Raw genomic sequence first — 19,563 nt, 5'->3', positions numbered from 1 at the left:
GACCCCTCCCCACAATTAATAAATTGGGCTCCAGGTGATGTCGTCCCCAGGGCCGAATATGGCTCAGGGAGGGAGGGCGCACTCCCCCTCCTTGTATTAATGAATCAGGCCCTGGGGGATGGGGTCACCAGGCCCACAAATAACCCAGAAAGGGAGCCGCGCACCCAGTGCCCTCAATTACACAATGCGGCAGGGGCAGCCATTTTGTTGGTTTTTTTCCCGATCCTGCTGGAGTCCCACAAGATCACATCAAAAATTGCCAATTATGTTTGTATTTTGGCCCCGGGTGGGTCCTTCTGGGTCCCCTCCATGGGGCTTAGGAGGGCAGGGTACCCCTACCCCTTGCCCATTAATTTTTTACAAATTTATTTCAGGACAGGGGACGAAGTCCCTGAGTCCTGTAATTGCTGCCAGCAACATTTTTCTCATGTTGCTGGCAGCCAATCAGAGCACTCGCACCCACAGGGGTCTGACTCCCGAGGGATCGAGATGGCCCAAAAGAACTCAAGCCCGTGGGCCAATCAGAATGCTCTACTTTTTAATTGGCGTTGCTACAAGAGTCTCTCAAGCCTCTCACGGACACACCCATCCAGATATACAAATATTTTTTACCCTTAATTGCTAAAAGACTCCTGAACAGATTCACCCTCAATCACAAAAAGAACAATCTGTGGACCAAGATCTAGTGCCTGCAACAGTTTTTGCTGTAGCCCTGCTTAAAGGAGCCTATGGAAAATGCATGGGGGTTTGTGTTTTTGGACCCCCTTATTTTGTCAATCCCTGCTTGATAGATCACTCCGAAACTTTCCATGGGTAAACTAGTCAAAAAGTAGTACCTTTTTAGAAAGTTACCTTTTTAGAAAGTAACTGGACCAAAGTTATTAGTAACACAATAAACGCTTTTCCTATGGAACTGACCTAACTATAACTACCCAGTGACAACTGCCACTGGGTAGTTATAGTTCAGACCACCTTTCCATAGGAAATTGATCTTTTGGTTTGCCAATAACATTGGTGTCTGTAACGGGGAGCTGGACAAAATCTCAGAAAATTGTAAGATGGCCACCAAAGTACAGCAAGAGAAGGACAAGGTGACCGGTCTAGTTGATGAGGAGAAGAGTCGATTCAAGAAGGAAGAGACAGGAACTTGAAGGATACAAGAAGAAAATTGGGTAGAAATGTCAGAAAGAGAGTGCAGCATGATCAAGCACCTGGAAGAGACGGGAACCCGGGTTGGAGAGAAAGGAGAGCCATCGAGAGGGCAATAAGTGAGGAAGCCCGACCAGGAAAGAGGCAAGCTCAGATGGAACAGGACCTCTGATGACCAACCAAAGGAAGGAGAACTATACCTGGGTAGAGAGGCACCATGGAGGACCCAAACACTCACTGTGCATGCCAAGGAGCCTAAGGGGTGAAGGCGGGGTGGTCTGAGACAGAAAGGTCCCAGAAAGTCATGGTTTCAGGCAAGTGCTACATCCATATTTTTCTCGTTGGGCAAATTCATGATGTTACGAGTAGATTGGTGTTGAGTTAAGTTCCCTCCTACACTGGACAAATCACTTACTGATGTAAGATGGCAAAACCAGCCATTGTGAGGACTTGAAACCAAACTCGGGGGCCTGCATGCACAGCAGATAAAGGTGGTGGGAAATGGTGGGAAGAATAAAACCAAAATACTAAAAGAAAGGTATTTTTCTGCTCCCTTTCGGGACATCCAAATTTCCTTATGACAGCGGAAGACTGGGAGTTCAAATCAAGAATCAAGACTTCTGTGGTTAAGCTTGATAAAAAGCTTTTCTGATGGTTATAATTTACATAATAATAAACAAGATCTTTTCCTTCAAACATTTTGAGTACTGTCATACTTGTTGAATCTATTTCAGAGCCGTTTGACAAATCTTCACAAAACTTTACAATAAAAAGTCCCATCTACCTGAGCTCCTTCATGGAAAGGTTTGGGCTGATCTATCAAGCAGGGGCCGAGAAAAAGGGGGGTCCCAAAGAGCATTTTCCCCATGCAATTTTCCATAGGAAAATTAAACACAGCAACAGTCAAAACAGCTGAACGGAATTACTTCAGAATTGGCAAAAAAGCTAGATCTAGATACAGAAAGCGTGCTTTTTATGATTTGGGATAAAACAGTTCAGTAGTAATTTTTGAGAAATTAAGGCTCAAAATGTATGTTAATATCATGCCATACAGGATCCACTGAGCTGATAAATTTAAAGATAAGAGCTGATTGGCTGCTGCCATATCAACAAAGATGTGTCACTAGGCACTTTAGGACTCAGGGAGTCTGTCCCCTGTCCTGAAAAAAATGAAAAAAACATGTAGAGGGGCAGGGTAAATATACCCTGCCCTTCTAGGCCTGGCAGGGGTGGGACAGGTCCCAGAAGGTGGATCAGTGGAGGATCAATGGATGAGTGAAGTCTTAAAAAAAATAAAAGGTGTTTTCCTTTTTAATCTCCCTCAGGTGAGCTAGGGCCCGGGGTGGCACCGATTTGTATTTTTCTGTTTTTGGGAAAGGGGGTGTGCATGGAGCCCCCATAACTGGGCCTTCTGAAGAGCATTATGGGGCGCTCGTTCTGCACAGGCAGGGAAGAATGTTTGCTCCTGCTGCTGGAGCAGAGTTAAAATCAGCTCACTCAGGGAGGGAGCATACTTGTTGCCAGAATGACGGCAGGGGCTGCAGGGCCTCCCTCGCTGCCCCAGATGTATTTTAAAGATGTGGATGGCCTGGGTGAGCACTGGCACACCCACCAAAAAAGAAATGTGCAACTATCAACACAATGGGTGCTCGCTGGGGACCCGGCAGGGATACTGAAGAAATTGGGGTTCCCCCGTAGCCTTGATCACGTTTGCCCACAATGACCGGCCCCTGCACCCACTGCAAAATGAAAAAAACAGTGGGTGTCCTGGGTGGGGACCACAGCACCCACAAATTAATTTATACAAAAAATAAGCATTTGCAACTTCACTGATGACATCTGAAATGAAATCATTTATGACAAAAATGTGCATGGTGGGGGCATTGTAGTGTAGTTCCTATTTCCCTTATAGGCTCTGCGCATTGGAATAATATACACTATAGTTGTGGCATAGGACTGAGGTCAGTATGCCTCTATAGAGTACATTAAACTTAATTACTTTGTGTGCCAGCTAACTCAGAGGCCACTAGAAACTCCTTGAATAAACAAGAAGGTAGTAGTTTCTGGCAACCGCATAAACATGACAACTTTGTTTCCATTAGAATCGGAACATGTCTCAGAATAGTGGAAACAACTGATAACAGTTTCACTCAGTCAATCGTGAATGCTTAGTTTCTTCAGAGTTACACAGAAAAAGATAGACGGGCGTTTCAATAAAAAGGATTTATTGAACAGCCTTGTTTCTCGTGTAAGAGATATGAGCTGTTACAATCGCAAGACAGTATGCGAGATATAATACGTACAGCGTAAGCAGTAAGAAGAAATAATACTGCAACAGCATTGTCTTCTAGCTATGACATATATTTATATACATATACATAAATAACATAGGCTAAAAAGTGGATACTCGTTAGATGCTTCTAAATAGTTCTACCCCAGTGTACCTAACCTAAGTGTAGTACAAGGTAAAAAGTAGGTGTTGTATTCTATAGTATGGTATGCTATAGTTTTGCATATGCCAAGAGTCCCTCTAGGTTCTAGTCAGCTCCATACCCAAGAATGAGAGAGGTGGGAATCTCTTTCCGTGTCTCAAACTCCAACACCCCGTGAAGGGAGTCAGAACACTGGAAGCCGGATTCTCTGCGAGCAGGGATAACAGCGTCTGGTCAGTGCGTCAGGCGGGGACTCGAATTCTTCCGAACTTGCCGTGGCGAGCCGTATTGAGCTGTGCAGCCGAGACGTGGTTTGCCATGTTAATGGAAGGTATATTTATACCTGGAAGGTGCTTGGGAATGTTAGCATTGACGTAAAGTTGGGCAGGGAAAGACGTAATGCATGAACCCCCAAGGAATAGTAGCTCATGCATAATAGATGAGTTCTTGGAGAAATCAATAATCCTAGCTAGGGAAAGTCCCAAAGGCTTAAGGGTCTGGTTTCTAAGAACTCATTGTGACGTTGGGATGGACGGATGTAGGTGACCATGCCTGTATTTGGGTAGCATGGCTAATGCCTAAATAAGGACTGGGATCCTATGCCTAAATAAGGGCAATGCGAATTGTGCCTATATAAGGACGTGATTTAGGAAAACCTATGTACGGACATCTAAATCAAAACACAACACCCACTCCACTTTCGAATGAACGATAATATTAAATGCTAAACATGAAATGCTAAACATTTAAAATTGAGTAAAGCATGTTTGCTAAAAACATTTGTAAAAGCATACTAAAATAAGTTTATGGTAAAAAACGTTTTTGCTAGACATGAAATACAAAGGATACTGTACATATTAAAACACTGTTTCATTCTAAGCATATGTTTTACAGTTAATGCTAAGTGAATGAACAGAAATATATACACATATGAATAAATGGCTCACGATTACAGAAGAAAAGGTCAAAGCCATTTTATGTCATGGTACATAAATGAAATTGTGGTGAATAAAGGTGACAATGTGTCCCTGGAAGTGTTCAAAGAAGTCTGTTCTCTATGAATAGTTCTACTTTGAGCATATTACTTTGTCATAAAAAGAAAAATTAAAATTTTAGAAGAAAAAATATTGTATGAAAAAGTTCCAAGGTTTTTGTCTTTGTTTTGAAAAGTGAAGGCCAAATTCGTAGCTTTCCCGGTACACTGTGACCCGAATCAAAAGTCAGTGTAAGGGCCTGGTGAAAACAGGAAATCCTCTATTCCTGTAGACAAAAGATCGTCTACAGATGTCGGTGATAGTTGGAATACCTCGTTTAGAAGATTAACTACACATAGATGTAAAGCATCGCCAGTAGCAATGTTCCCTTCCGATGTTACCTGTGTGCCCGTTGATCCATCTCGTATCCCAGCAGTAGCATGTTGCGTCTGTGAGATCGCGACGAATGCCGTCATCCGGATTGGTAGCCTCTGGGACAACACAGAGCATGGGCCGTTATCGGGTCCAGCAGAGTATCGATATCCGTTGGCATGACTGATGAGAGTGTTAGACAGATGTCTAGTACGCATTTGTCACCGCAAATCAGGCAGCCTGGAACAGGTAAGATGCTATCTTGCCAGATTGGTCTGAATGACAGAAACCATGTGGTATTTAATTCTCGTAGACGAGGTAAGCCCAAAAGTTGTACTATGTGCTTATGACACTTCCTTTCCAGGAGAACTTTCTCCAAGGTGCTGGGAGTGACGCTGGTGGATTGGCTTGCCATAGCGTAGTAGTAGGAATAAAAACAGGATTCCTGCAATGAGTGCTAGAATTAGCGGCGGACCACCAAACACAGAGTGCACGAAGTTTGGAATGATTCCAAGGACTGCTTTAAAAGGTGTTAACAGTCCTGAACATATGGTCTTAAATACATGCACAATACCGCTTGAATCAGACATGTTTAAGATATGTTCCAGGAAGTTTGTACGTAACAGAGCCTGTATGTCAGCCGAAGTCCTTGCAATTTGTAGATCATAGGTTTCTTTGGCCGAGGTCAAAGGCACGGTCTGTTGTAAAAGCATGGCTTTCATTCTGCTTAAAGTATCAACTCGTATAGAAGAGATGGTCAGTAAAGGCCATAAAGGCGACTCCCTGACTGTGTCTATTTGGGGGAACAAAACTTGCATACAGCAAGTGACCCTGGACCCAACGGTTACTAGATATGGGATACCTGGCAACATGCCACAACAGCTCTGATCATGCAACATGAGGTAACTCCCATTTGAAAGTTGGCCAAACGTTGGATTAATCACAGCGGCTGGTGAACCTTGCAGGTGACAGGATACATTTGCAGTAGAGCTGCAACAGGCCCCGTGTGAACTAATATCCCGACATATGAGTGAACCGCTCAGTGCATTTTCACAGTGTGTACTGCTAAGAAACACTTCGTACCCCCCACTCCAACATCTGTGTGTGTAAGGTAAATCCCAGGATGTCTTGATGTATTCTTTACCCAACCTTTCATATTTCCCTGCTTGAATTTGTTAGAGGCAATACTGAAAATGGAAAGTTGTAACAGGCAGAGTTATTTTGCCATGAATGATCCATTCGGTAGCTGGTTTTTCTGCTACTGTAAATGGCAATTTTTCCAGTTTTTCAATGCTCAGCACTGTATACTTTGCTCCACTTTGTGCTAGTTCGATTTGTTTATCAGTGAGATTGTATTCTGAAAACAGGGACGACGTGTTGATGAAACGCCAAGGCACATAGCCTGCACGCAAGTTTTGTAGCATCCAGCTTAATAACAGAATAGAACGTAATTGAGACTGGCCTTGTCGCAGCAGGACCAAATCTTGTTCCATAATGTCTATAGCAGAGGTTACAATGTTGCCCAGCGGATATATCCTGGATGACAGAGTCGTTAACCCATTGTCGACCAGACGAGAGATTTCTCTAAATTAATACAATCAATTTCTCGTATTCTTTCTGCGGTATCTGCTTGGGTAACCTTCCATATTTCATTCTAAGCAGCATAGATGCCGGCATATATGAAACGTTTTTGACGCGGTTTTTCTTGGACCTAGCAAGAAATCCCTAAGGTCTGCGGCTTCTTTAAGTAAAGTTAAGTGTTGTTTCACATCCTCTAGTGTAGATGTCTGTAGCCAATCAAGGCATAATTTTCCTACACTGTATGTTGTTACTACCCCTGGATGCTGTCTTTGAACATAACGTGGGTCTGGCCTATTGATTGTAAAACCCTGTATTCTGTTCAGGAATCTTTCTCGATAGATGTTTGTGTCTGTGGGCCAGAGCAACCATTTTTCCCATTCAGGATCTGATCTGTTGTTTTGAAAAATTGTATGTACGTCGACCTCTACCTTTTGTAGTGCTATTACTTGCAGGTGTAGGTATGGACGGTGTATTCATGTCTTTGATCTTGGCTAACCCAAGGCAAGACGTTTGTTGGACAGTGTCATTCAAAAACATTTTTTGCTGTAGGATGATGCAGGCTCTAAACAAAGATTTTATCCCCTACACTTGCCAATCTTTTGTACCCCAGACAGATTTTGTGTCAATTGTGTCTTTCCAAAAGTCGAAACCCTGTCTAGACAGTTGGACAATAAAGGCTGCAGAATAAATCTGTTTTGTATTAGGTAACATATTTTTCGTTCCTGTTTTGTTCACATTTTTAAAGTAAAACGTTTCCGGATTGGATGTATTGTACCCTGAAAATATGGAAACTTCATTACAAACGTTTTTGAGCTACCCCTTGGTGGTGTAGGACAATGTTCCCATTGGTTATACATAAATAAATTTCTAAGTGTTGCAGATCTTTGCAAGAAATGATGACCATAGTGGTTGTAACAATAAAGCTGTTCATAGTCTGTTAAACCCTCTAAGTATGGTTAGAGAATGTAGCATTCAAACATCATGTAATTAACAGTCTCAAAGTCCCAAACATCAGAATAGGTACTGGAGGTAATAAAGTCACTTAATGAAATCTTAAATAAGTGTGGAATCTTCAAAAGTTCCGACGGGCCGAATATATCATAATCCGTGTTGTCCCAAACAATACCATCTTGTATAGGAACGGCTGTGATGTTCACTGCTGACAAGTCTCTTGCTTCACCATGGGATGATTTGTGTGGTTTCAAAAGTAAGTTCACATTTTTACTCTCTGTGTCCAAGTGAATATATCTTCCATTTATCAGCATGCGCAGAGTCATCACTAAAGCTATCCAAAGCAGAAAGAAAAGTATTCCAGAAATAATCCGTAGTTCAATCCATGATGAAACCAGATAAGTCTTTTCCAGGAGAGGAAAAAAGTCTTGTGCTCATTCTTTGAAAGTTCTTTTGGCTGGCATTGTTTCCGGTTCGCTTGGATCCTCAGAAAGCGTATCAAAGTTAATGAACCAGCCAGAGGCAGTTCTGTCAATGGTTGAAATTGCATCAGGATTCGTTGAAATCGCTGGCACCAGTTGATCACGTGTTATGTTGGTATAGACAGGTGTATCAGGACGAACTGTTATTTGGGTTTCAAGAGAAATGAGTTCCATAGCATTGTTGCTTATTCCTTCATTTCTTACTGCTGACTCCTCGATGGTGATGAGTCTTTCAGTTTGAACTTCTTGAATGGTAGCTAGAGGAGTGCGTCTGCTACTTGGTTGGAGTCCACAAGGCCTACTGTTTAGTATTGGCCACATACTGTGGTTTGATCAGGTCGATCGACACAAATCTTTTCTCCTTTTTTCCAGCAAGGGGCGGCAGAAGTACTGTTCTTGTTCCGTGGATGGCTAGGACAGGTACTGGTTGTCTGTAAGAAGGCCCAAATTCCTTCTTGTCCGCAATCTTCTCTCTGTCTAGATCCCCAAGCTTTGGGAGCCAGACAGGCCTTGCTGGGATGGCTGGATATTCCCCAGTAGTGGTTGGCTTCAGGAACACGTTGCTTTGTTTTGATCTTAGTTCATTTAAGTCCTGTAAAACAGCCAAACGATCTTTAATATCAAATGGTTTATTTTCCACCACTGTGCCTTTACATTCGAGATCTGGAACCCACATTCTTGTCCCAAATAGGACCTCATATGGAGTGACCCCCCTAGAGAACCTCTTGGCAAATTGTTTAATGAGCGTTGGACCCCATAAAGATGTTTGACCCACCCATCACCCGAACCTAATACCCTAGCTGTTATAGCCTGTTTTATGTCCCGGTTTTTCCTTTCCACAACGGAATTTCCGGTTCCATGATGGAATATCGTTAACATAAATATCGTCAGAAATAAATATCGTCACTAAAATATCGCTTACATTAATATCGTCATCCTATACTTAAACAAGGATTCACACAAATATCGATTTTTTTTTATCGACAACCCTAATATCGTTCACACTAATATCTACAACATAAATATCGACTACTACATTATTGACTTTATTTTAAATAACATTACCTTAGACATATATATCGACTACACTAACATCGACGACCTATCTGCTTATAGAAATATACAAAAAATATCGTCTTTTTATTACCAACTCGATATGCACTATTCTTTTATTTTACTCACTTTTTTTTACTATTTTACTTTACAAAACTATTCACACATATAATTATTTAGTTTTCCTAATACTTATTGATATAAAAATATATAATATAGGTTAAAAAAAATTACATTTACTGATACTATCATACACTCCGATGGCCTAAATGTGAAACACATTTCATTATTTTCTACATATAAACTATTTACATATAAAACAAAAAAGCACATATAAAACTTTTTACTATGTACTTTAACAAACAAATAGTGATGCAACAAACTCTTACGAAAATAACGGTTTTCTAATTCAAAATAACGTTCTCGACCAATGATTTTGAAATTTCACTAATTGAACCAATCAAAAGCTACCATTAATTAACTCACTAATATAAAAACAATTATACACTTAACGTAATTTACCATTTTTGGCCCAAACTTGGAGAAAAACGGTTACCTTGCTGAGAGAAGAGAATACAAACCTACGACTACAACTACAAAACGTCATACTACACTTCAAGTAAGTAAAATCCCATTGCTTTTTTCATTCGAACTTAGCAAAAAGTAGATAAACTCCCTAATTTAAAAACTGTTCTTCTTTAGAGTGAAAACAAAACATGTTGAACTTATCAACAACGACCAGAAACTTAGATGTAAAAACATTTATAAACTACCTTATCCATGTCTACTTAGATAGCTGATAAAAATTATTTAAACTTGCTAAGTAAATGTACAATTTACTTCATATGTTAACAACTACTATCATCCAAATACTATAAGTAACACAATGATTATTTTTTCCACAGACTCTACAACATTATTTGCCTATCTACAACTACACTACCAACATCTTCTACTACATCAAGTAAGTATAGTCACTGTATGTATAACAATTCTGAAAGTAAAATCAAACACCTATAACACTAAATCATGTCTTTCAATTATTCTTTAACACTACTACAGAACTTAAAAAGAAGAAAATTCAGAAAGAGAAATAAGAATAAAATAATTACCAGTGAAGCCACATAGTAAGTATATGTTCACGCTTTTTCCTGCTCTCATACACATCTCTGTAAATCGTGTTCAATGTTCTTAAAAATACATATATATATTTCCACAGATCTACCTTAGACATGACAACTGGAGCTACTTTCATTACTTCGCAAAAAGGGAAACTAATGCTGAACTACATGGGTTACACCTACACCCAAGAAAGAATAAAAGCGAATAAGACCTATTGGAAATGTAGCAAATATTACTCAAGTGCATGCTATGGTAGAGCAACAACTGTTGATAACAATGTGGTAAATGTACGTGAGCATAACCACCCACCAAATGTAACAGAAGTGGAAGTTAGAGAAGCACTGGAAACATTGAAAGATGCTAGTACAGGATCACAAGAAACAAGCACTAGTACTTTGAAAAATGTTTTAAGCAAAGTGCCAGAACATGTGACAGGACAGCTACCTTCTATTCCCAACTTAAAAAGATTAATTGCAAAAACTAAACGTGCTTCAGATCCAACTCCACCAATGCCAGAAAGTTTTCAGGATATAAAAATATATCCTGAATATACCATTACACATAATGAGGATAAATTCTTAATGTATGACAACCACAGTCATGACAAACGATTTTTACTTTTTGCTACTAATAGTAATTTGCAAAAACTTAAATCATGTGAAACATGGATGATGGACGGGACTTTTAAAGTTTGTCCCAAACCTTTCTATCAACTTTACACCATCCATGGGGAATACCAAGATACAAATATCCCTCTAATTTATACTCTGCTGCCAAACAAAACAAATACTACCTACGTTGAACTTTTAACAACGATCAAAGAATTAACAGATAATTACTATCCTCAAAGAATTATAATTGACTTTGAAATGGCCATGATTCAAGCCATCCTTAAAATATATCCCCATACCTCAATACAAGGTTGTTATTATCACTACAACCAAAGTATATGGAGGCACTTACAAAAATCGACCTTAAACATTGAATATTCTACAAACAGTCACTTTGCTTATCAAATAAAAAAGTTGATTGCATTGGCATATGTACCAACAACAGAAGTAGCTAACTACTACAATTTATTAATTGACAGCCCTTTCTACCGCACCAATGAGAAAAAACGAACTCCCTTCTTGGACTATTTTGAAGATACCTGGGTTGGAAGATTACATCGTTCAGGCCACCGTAGACAACCTAAATTTCAAATTCCATGGTGGAATGTGTATGCTAGTACAATAGCACAGAAAGCTAAAACTAACAACGCAGTTGAAGGATGGCATAATGCCTTCCAAGCCACTTTAGGAAGAAGTCAACCAACACTTCACAAACTAATCCAAAGCATTAAAAAAGAACAAAGCTACCAAGAACTCAGAATAGAGCAATCCCTTTCTAAAATTGGCCCTAAACTAAGTAAACAAACATTAAATATGTACGAATATCTCCAGCAAAAAACTAGAATGTACCCAAGTATAGAAGGTCTAGCATACTTAGACCTAATAGCTAAATCCATCCTTTAAATATAAATACCTAAAAATTAAGCAAAGCATAACAAAACATACTATGTAGTTAAATTTAGTAACATTATGTCATGTAAAATATAAGTAATATATTATTACAAGACATAATAACATAACATTTTACTAAATAGTACACTATAACACAATGCAACCCAAAAGTAAATATCACTTTTACTTACGGTTCTACTGCTGTAGAATATGTTCCACGGTGATACTTTCCACAGCAATAATAGCAAACGCTATCCATATAGTGTTTAAAAATCCCAACAAAATGGAAAAAATACAACTGTTTGATAATAGTCCCCCGTCGCAATCCTCTCGAAATTGAAACCATTAAAAAGGTGATACATAATCACGAGTAAAAAAGTAGAAAACTCGAAAAAGCAGGGAAAGTAAAAAAGTATGTACCTGCTTTAAATAAAAAAGCGTTACAATCCATCTGCTCCCCAAAACGAACACCTGTAAATAATCGAAACAAAACGCACCCTCAAAACATAGGAAATACACATAGCCTACACATAGCATATAAAACATAAGACAACATCTGAATTCATCCATTAATACAACAGTAAACGTTACTTGTGTTCGAACTACCTCACAAAGTACGTTCTCCATAACGACGCTAAATAACACGTAATTCGCACATAAAGAGTAAAGTACTACACATATCGACAAGTACACACTACAACTATCACTAAAATAAATTTAAATAACTTTAAAAATAATGTAAAATAAACTTACCTTCACCAACAAGAAGCAGCTCCCAACCGCGAGGGTCCGTTTTCTAAAATGACCCAAACAACGATGTTGATAGAGTAAAAAGTGAAGTTCCAAAAACAAAATGGATGCATAATAAAAACTAAAATAGGACTAAATACCCTTTTGATCAAAAATAAATTGTATTAAATAGCATATTATTTACCATGTTTAGTAATAATTTACTTTTTATTGTTAAAAAACAAATGAATATTGTAAAATATACATTAATATGTTCAATAGAATTATGTATTAATTGTTTATTGTATATTAAAAAATGTTTTTCATTGTTAAATATTTTTCTCAGATGTTAAAAAATGTAAATTTATGTTATGTACATATCGTGATAAAATCAATGACATAAAAAATATGTAATATATTAAATTTTTATAAAAAATATTAAAATTTAATATACTAATTTATGCATAATTGAAACTGTATTTATGTACAAAACTGCAATATAATTTGTTAGCAAAAATTATGTTAAATGTTTTATAAAATGTTCAAAATCTTTGCAGTAACAAATTAAACTGAATAAAAAAAAATTTAATTTTTTTTTATTTCTTAATTTAAAAACTTGTCATATGTATGTAAAAATGTTATAAAAATGTTTTTAATTTATATTGTTGAAATGAATATTACAACATGACATAAATTATTCTTATTAAAAATAGTAAATAGATAATGCTGGATAATAAACCATAATAATTAACTATTCTAACTCCAATCCTACGTAAGTCAGGGTAAATGGTGGATAGTAAACCATTATAATTAACTATTCTAACTCCAAACATAACATAAGTCAGGGAAAGTGCTGGATAGTAAACCATAATAAATTACTATTCTAACTCCAATCCAACATAAGTCAGGGAAAGTGCTGGATAGTAAACCATAATAAATTACTATTCTAACTCCAAACATAACATAACTCAGGGAAAGTGCTGGATAGTAAACCATAATAAATTACTATTCTAACTCCAATCCAACATAAGTCAGGGAAAGTGCTGGATAGTAAACCATAATAAATTACTATTCTAACTCCAAACATAACATAAGTCAGGGAGAGTGCTGGATAGTAAACCATAATAAATTACTATTCTAACTCCAATCCAACATAAGTCAGGGAAAGTGCTGGATAGTAAACCATAATAAATTACTATTCTAACTCCAAACATAACATAACTCAGGGAAAGTGCTGGATAGTAAACCATAATAAATTACTATTCTAACTCCAATCCAACATAAGTCAGGGAAAGTGCTGGATAGTAAACCATAATAAATTACTATTCTAACTCCAAACATAACATAAGTCAGGGAGAGTGCTGGATAGTAAACCATAATAAATTACTATTCTAACTCCAATCCAACATAAGTCAGGGAAAGTGCTGGATAGTAAACCATAATAAATTACTATTCTAACTCCAAACATAACATAACTCAGGGAAAGTGCTGGATAGTAAACCATAATAAATTACTATTCTAACTCCAATCCAACATAACTCAGGGAAAGTGCTGGATAGTAAACCATAATAAATTACTATTCTAACTCCAATCCAACATAAGTCAGGGAAAGTGCTGTATAGTAAACCATAATAAATTACTATTCTAACTCCAATCCAACATAAGTCAGGGAAAGTGCTGGATAGTAAACCATAATAAATTACTATTCTAACTCCAAACATAACATAACTCAGGGAAAGTGCTGGATAGTAAACTATAATAAATTACTATTCTAACTCCAATCCAACATAAGTCAGGAAATGTGCAGGTTAGTAAACAATATAAATTTTTCTATCTATATTATTTTTTAGACCCTATTCCCCTATAATACCAAAATAACGCTTCTTCAATATTAATTTAATAATTTTTATTAATATTAAAAAATACATTTCGTGTAAAATTTTAAATTCCGATGTTAAATTTTGATTTCATGATAAATTTCTAATTTATTAATATTTTATACAATTTTTTAACACTACATTTTTAAATTACTACCCACCCTAATCCCCTATAATACCAAAAACCCGCTCCTAAAATTTTTATTTGAAATTTTAAAATTTAATGACAAATTTAATTTCGTGAACAATTGGAAATTTCAAATTAAAATTTCGATTTCTTAATTATTTTCTAATTTGTTTATATTTTATAAATTTTTTAAAAACAAAATTTTAAATTACTACCCACCCTTATCCCCTATAATACCAATAACCCGCTACTAAAATTTTAACAATTCTTTTGTAGAAAATATTTTTTAACACATATTATTACTAGTAGGAGTTTTGTAAGTTTTTTAAAAACATAATACATATTTTTTTATAAATTTTATAACACCTTATATTTTTGTGTCGATATTATATAAAACGACATTTTGATCAGCGATATTCTGTTCATCGATATTTTTTTATGACGATATTTTTGTCATTCTCACGAAACGATATTTTTTACAACGATATTTTCTATTACGATATTTTTAACAGTCGATATTCTTACCACGATATTAATGCTAGTCGATATTTTCCCGTCGATATTCTATCTTTATACCGGAATTTCCCTCAGGATGGAATAGAGAGGAGTACCACAATGCAACGCCCAAACTAGCCATGGCTTCTTTGTAAGCTCGAGGGCTAAACGCAGGGCCCTGGTCAGAATGTAGTGTGCCAATTGCGTATGTGCCGATAAAGACTCGCAAATCTTTTATAACAGTTCGAGAGTCAGCCGAGCGCTGAGACCACATCCATAGGAACCTTGAACACAAATCCACTGCGACCATGATATATTTATAGTTACCATCCCTTTGCAAGGGACCGCAGTGATCCAGGTAAACACAAGCTAATGGATATCTGAAATTAACAGGGGTGTCTGCGCAGGACGTTTCACTGTAGAGACTTTCACCTGTTGGCATATTTCACATTCCAAAACATAGTTCTTGGTCTGTTTCCTTATGCCAGGCCACCAATATCTCTGTTTTAATAACAATACTGTGGCAGAAACACCTGCAGGGGCAGAGGCTATACCTTCATGTGTTGCTAGGATTAGTCCTAATCTACGTTCCATGTTTGGAATTATCCTATCCCCCACTCCAGGGATTCAAGCAAACGGAACGTTGTTCGCATCATTTATATACCAGTATTTGAGTGGGAATTTTTTAGGTTATGCTGCACCGCTGCCTTTGCTTGAAGCATTGACAGCCAATAATATCTCTCTGTCTATTCTTGTTTTTGAACGAGTGATCGCAGCTACAGAAGCCGTTTGCACAGCCCCCTTCGCGGCTTTGTCAGCCAATGAATTCCCTGCAACGTGAACGCCATCTCGTTGATGACTCAGCGTGTGTATCACGTGAGTGTTTCGTAGTCTGTTTCGCAACTGAACTACTTGTTCCCAAAGTGTTTTATGTTTGATTGTGCCACCTTTTGCATCTTTGAAACCATTTTGAAGCCAATTCTGTAAATATTTGTTGTATGATTGAACACAGTAAAAAGAATCGCACACTATAAGCGTGGGGAATTCGCGATAAGTGCCAATTTGAATGCTTGTAGTTCAGCTCGCTGAGCTGTACAATCTCCTAGAGATTGTGTTTTAGTGACCATTGGTCGGAATTTACCATCGCACATGCAATTTAACAATTGCGCACGCTGCACTGTAAGCTTGCTTATTTCCCGTAGCGGGTTGTGCTGATCCGGCAGTATAAATTATAAATTCGCACTGATCAAGAGGGAGAATCTCAATAGGCAGAGGACATTCATGTTCATATTGCAGGAATGCTTGTGTTTTTAAATAAGGATCAAAAACATATACAACATCTGTTGCAGCAAGAGAATTAACCCATTGTATCCATCTTGGATGTAAAGCTTTTGCATTTGGAATGCTTGCTTTTGTAACTGCCTCTAAGTCTGGTACCGGAGTCACGACAATAATGTGTTTCCTCTGAGCTAGAGCTCTTTCTTTTGTTACTGCGGTTTGAACTGCTGTCAGAATTTTTTCTGTCGGAGTGAAGCGCATTTCCGCTTGTGTATACAAATGTGATTTGTATGCAATTGGTACTTTTTCACCTTCATTAAAAGTTAGTAGGTGAATCCGCATTGACCCGAAATTATCCGGATCTCTAAATCGCGTGTATTTACGCGTGTTTGTAAGTGATTTGTTGCTAACATGTCAGCTTGAAGTGAACGCAGGATATCTGTGTGTTCCTGTGTCCAATTTTTGATTTTGAAATCAGGTCTGATTAATTAGTAGAGAGGTTTAACCCTTTCTGCGTAATTTAGAATGTAAGCTCTTTCAAAATTCAGGAAACCTAGAATCGACTGTTAGTTTTTCAACGTTTTTGGAGGTTGGAGCAACGCTCACTTTTCTAAAAAGTTAGCTGTCAGGCTTTTACCTTCACTTGAAAGCTCATTTCCTAGGAAGAGGACATTGAGATGGGCAATTCTTGATTTTTTTTAATTAAATTTTTAGCCCTCAGAGGAGAAGCCCAGTATAATGGTATTCACCCTGTTCAAGTGCCTATCCAGGTCATCGTCTGTCAGATAGATATCATCGACATATGACAATGCCTCGTCATCATAAATTTGTAGTAACTCTGTTACTCTTGCTGAGAATAACCCCGGGCTGTTCTTGAACCCTTGAGGGAGTCGAAAAAAGTGACCCTGGGTCCCCATTATTGAGAAAGCTGTCAAGTACCTACTTTCAAGTGCTATGTTTTGACAAAAGAAACCATTTGAAATGTCAAATGTGGTTTTATATTCTTTATGCACAATGTTATTCAATAATACTGTACTGTATGCATTTTGCACTGCAAATGTCTTAGAACAAGTGTTCAGGTGTCTGTAATCCAAAACCAGACGATATGTATTGTCTGGTTTGGAGACAGGAAACAAAGGATTGTTCATTGATGAGGTGCATGTTTCAATCACCCCTTGGTATTCAAGTTGATCTAAGATCTCCCTGACCTGTTTTTTTTAGCTTTTTGCTTAATTGGGTACTGCCTTTGTGCAGTAGGTTGATTTGTAACTGTATCTTGTGGTGAGGTGAGTCCTCATCCCATCCTACATGATTTTATATAATGCTGGGGCCTGGGCAACTAACCATTTCCTGGCATATGTATATTTTAGGTGTATTGGAACATGGTTGGAGAAGGCTGGCATAATGATGTCTTCACCATGTGGGCACTCCCTGACAAATTCTGGTGGCCAGTCCTGTTCTGCTAGAAGTATATCACAACCCCTTGAAAGTTTTTCACAAAGGAGTGCTCTCACTTTTCTTGGTATGTCTCCCTCCATCCGGAGTGTTATTTCATATAACCTTTGTGGAGTACTAACCCTTGTGTCTACAGTCTCAACTGTGATGTACTCATTCAAGTCCACTATCTCCAGAAGTGCCTTCAGGTTCTGGCGAGCTATTGTTACTTCTGGTGCACTGTCCAGCATTGTCTGAGCCCATTCTCCGTTCTTGAGTTGTGTTCTCAGAATTCTCGGCATGTCTGATCTTCAGACCTGCTACCTTCTTCTTAGTGAATTGAGGTTTTGGTTTGTTTTTCTGAACGTGATGCTAGTTTTTGGACTTTACGCGTTCTTCTTTGTGATCTGACCGTCCTCTTCTTTCGGATGTCTGTGACGATATCTGAAAGGTATGAGAGGAACGTGTATCCGTATCTTGATACCCGTCAGGTTTTCTCAAATTATCCCTATTCCTGAGGTTATACCTCCTTTCAGAGGGCTCCTTTTGAGGAAACCTACCTCGGGATTGAGAACGTTTCTCTTTTGAATGTTGTTTGTTATTTTCCCACTTCTTTTTAGAAGATGTAGGATTGTTTTTAATAGAGTCCTTCTCAGGACCTTCAGACAGTTGTGGTTTAACTGGTTTTCCACCCAAACTATCTCTGCCTAATTCTTCATAGGTTTTTTCTCTTATTCTGGTTAGTTCTTCTTGATGTTCTGTTACATCAAATTCTCTTAAGCGCTGGCGGATCGCCACTGATGCTGCCTCCCCTTTAATATTAGATAATATTATTGTTGAGACCTGGTCGAAGTTTTTTAGTAATTTCATGCCTAAATTCAGAGCAGGCTCTGCCCCGTATTCATTTTGAATTGGTTTCAGGACATCAGGTATTGCCGCAATAGACGGAACGCCATGTGTTTTAGTATAGATGACAGCAAAGACTGTTCCCCAAGTGGTGCAGTCTTCCAGATGTGGTGTGATCCCCATTGGTAAACAGATTGTTAGGATTCTGTGTTTCTCATAAGGGCTAGTATTAGGAAATACTGCTTCGATTTGAGTAATTATTTGAGCTATCCAGAATGGAATTTGCTCACGTTTTGTGGGCACTTTACCCATGACTGTGTATAAAGTCTGTGGGGTAATTTTTTGTGTATTCCCCTGGTGAGGGGTTTGAATTGGAATGGGTAATGGTGGTTGGACTGTGAAAGTCCGCATGACATATTGGACCAACTGTCTGTAAATCTTTATTAACTCTTTAAGTTGAGTGAGTAATTCATTGTCTAATATTTCTGCAATGTCAGGATGAGGTGTGTAGCCGGCTAAAATCGGCCATGTTGCTCCTGGTCTACCTAGTGGACCAAGCCTGGTAATGTGATTGTAATGTTTTAGGGCGCCTTTAAACCAGAGATTATGTTCCTGGTATGTGATTGGAATTTCAACATACTCGAAGGGGAATATATTCCTCAGGTGGTTCATCTTCTTTATAGAAGTGAAACACTTTTGTTACTGGATTTGATTCTGAGAATACTATCCATGAATAGAACACCTCTGTCTGAAAAGATTCATGTGCCTCTATCACAACAACTGCTCTACCACCTCTTGGTGATAGGCCATGTTTTATAAGTTTTAGAGTGATGGCTCTCCTTAAATTTGGATGGATGTTTATAACACCCTCATCGGTTTCATTTAAATCTGTAAGATTAAAAGTTGTTACGACTTGGTCAGTCATAGCCCCACCGGTCACGGTATTTTTATCCCCGTTTTGGGACATTGTTTTTGAAAAATGTAGAACAAGTTTCAAGGAAACAAAGATAAGGTGCACAATATTTTGGAATACTGTATCCTTCAACGTTGAACAAACCAAACAGCTAATACATAGGATTTTCGTCCTACTCAGCAATGGCGGATATTAACCCTACCAACTCCAGACGTCTTTATGGAGTATTATGAGTAGGGGTCTCTG

The sequence above is a fragment of the Triturus cristatus genome, chromosome 10 (assembly GCF_964204655.1).
Source record: "Triturus cristatus chromosome 10, aTriCri1.1, whole genome shotgun sequence".
Lineage (NCBI taxonomy): Eukaryota > Metazoa > Chordata > Amphibia > Caudata > Salamandridae > Triturus > Triturus cristatus.
This window is presented reverse-complemented; position numbering follows the sequence as displayed.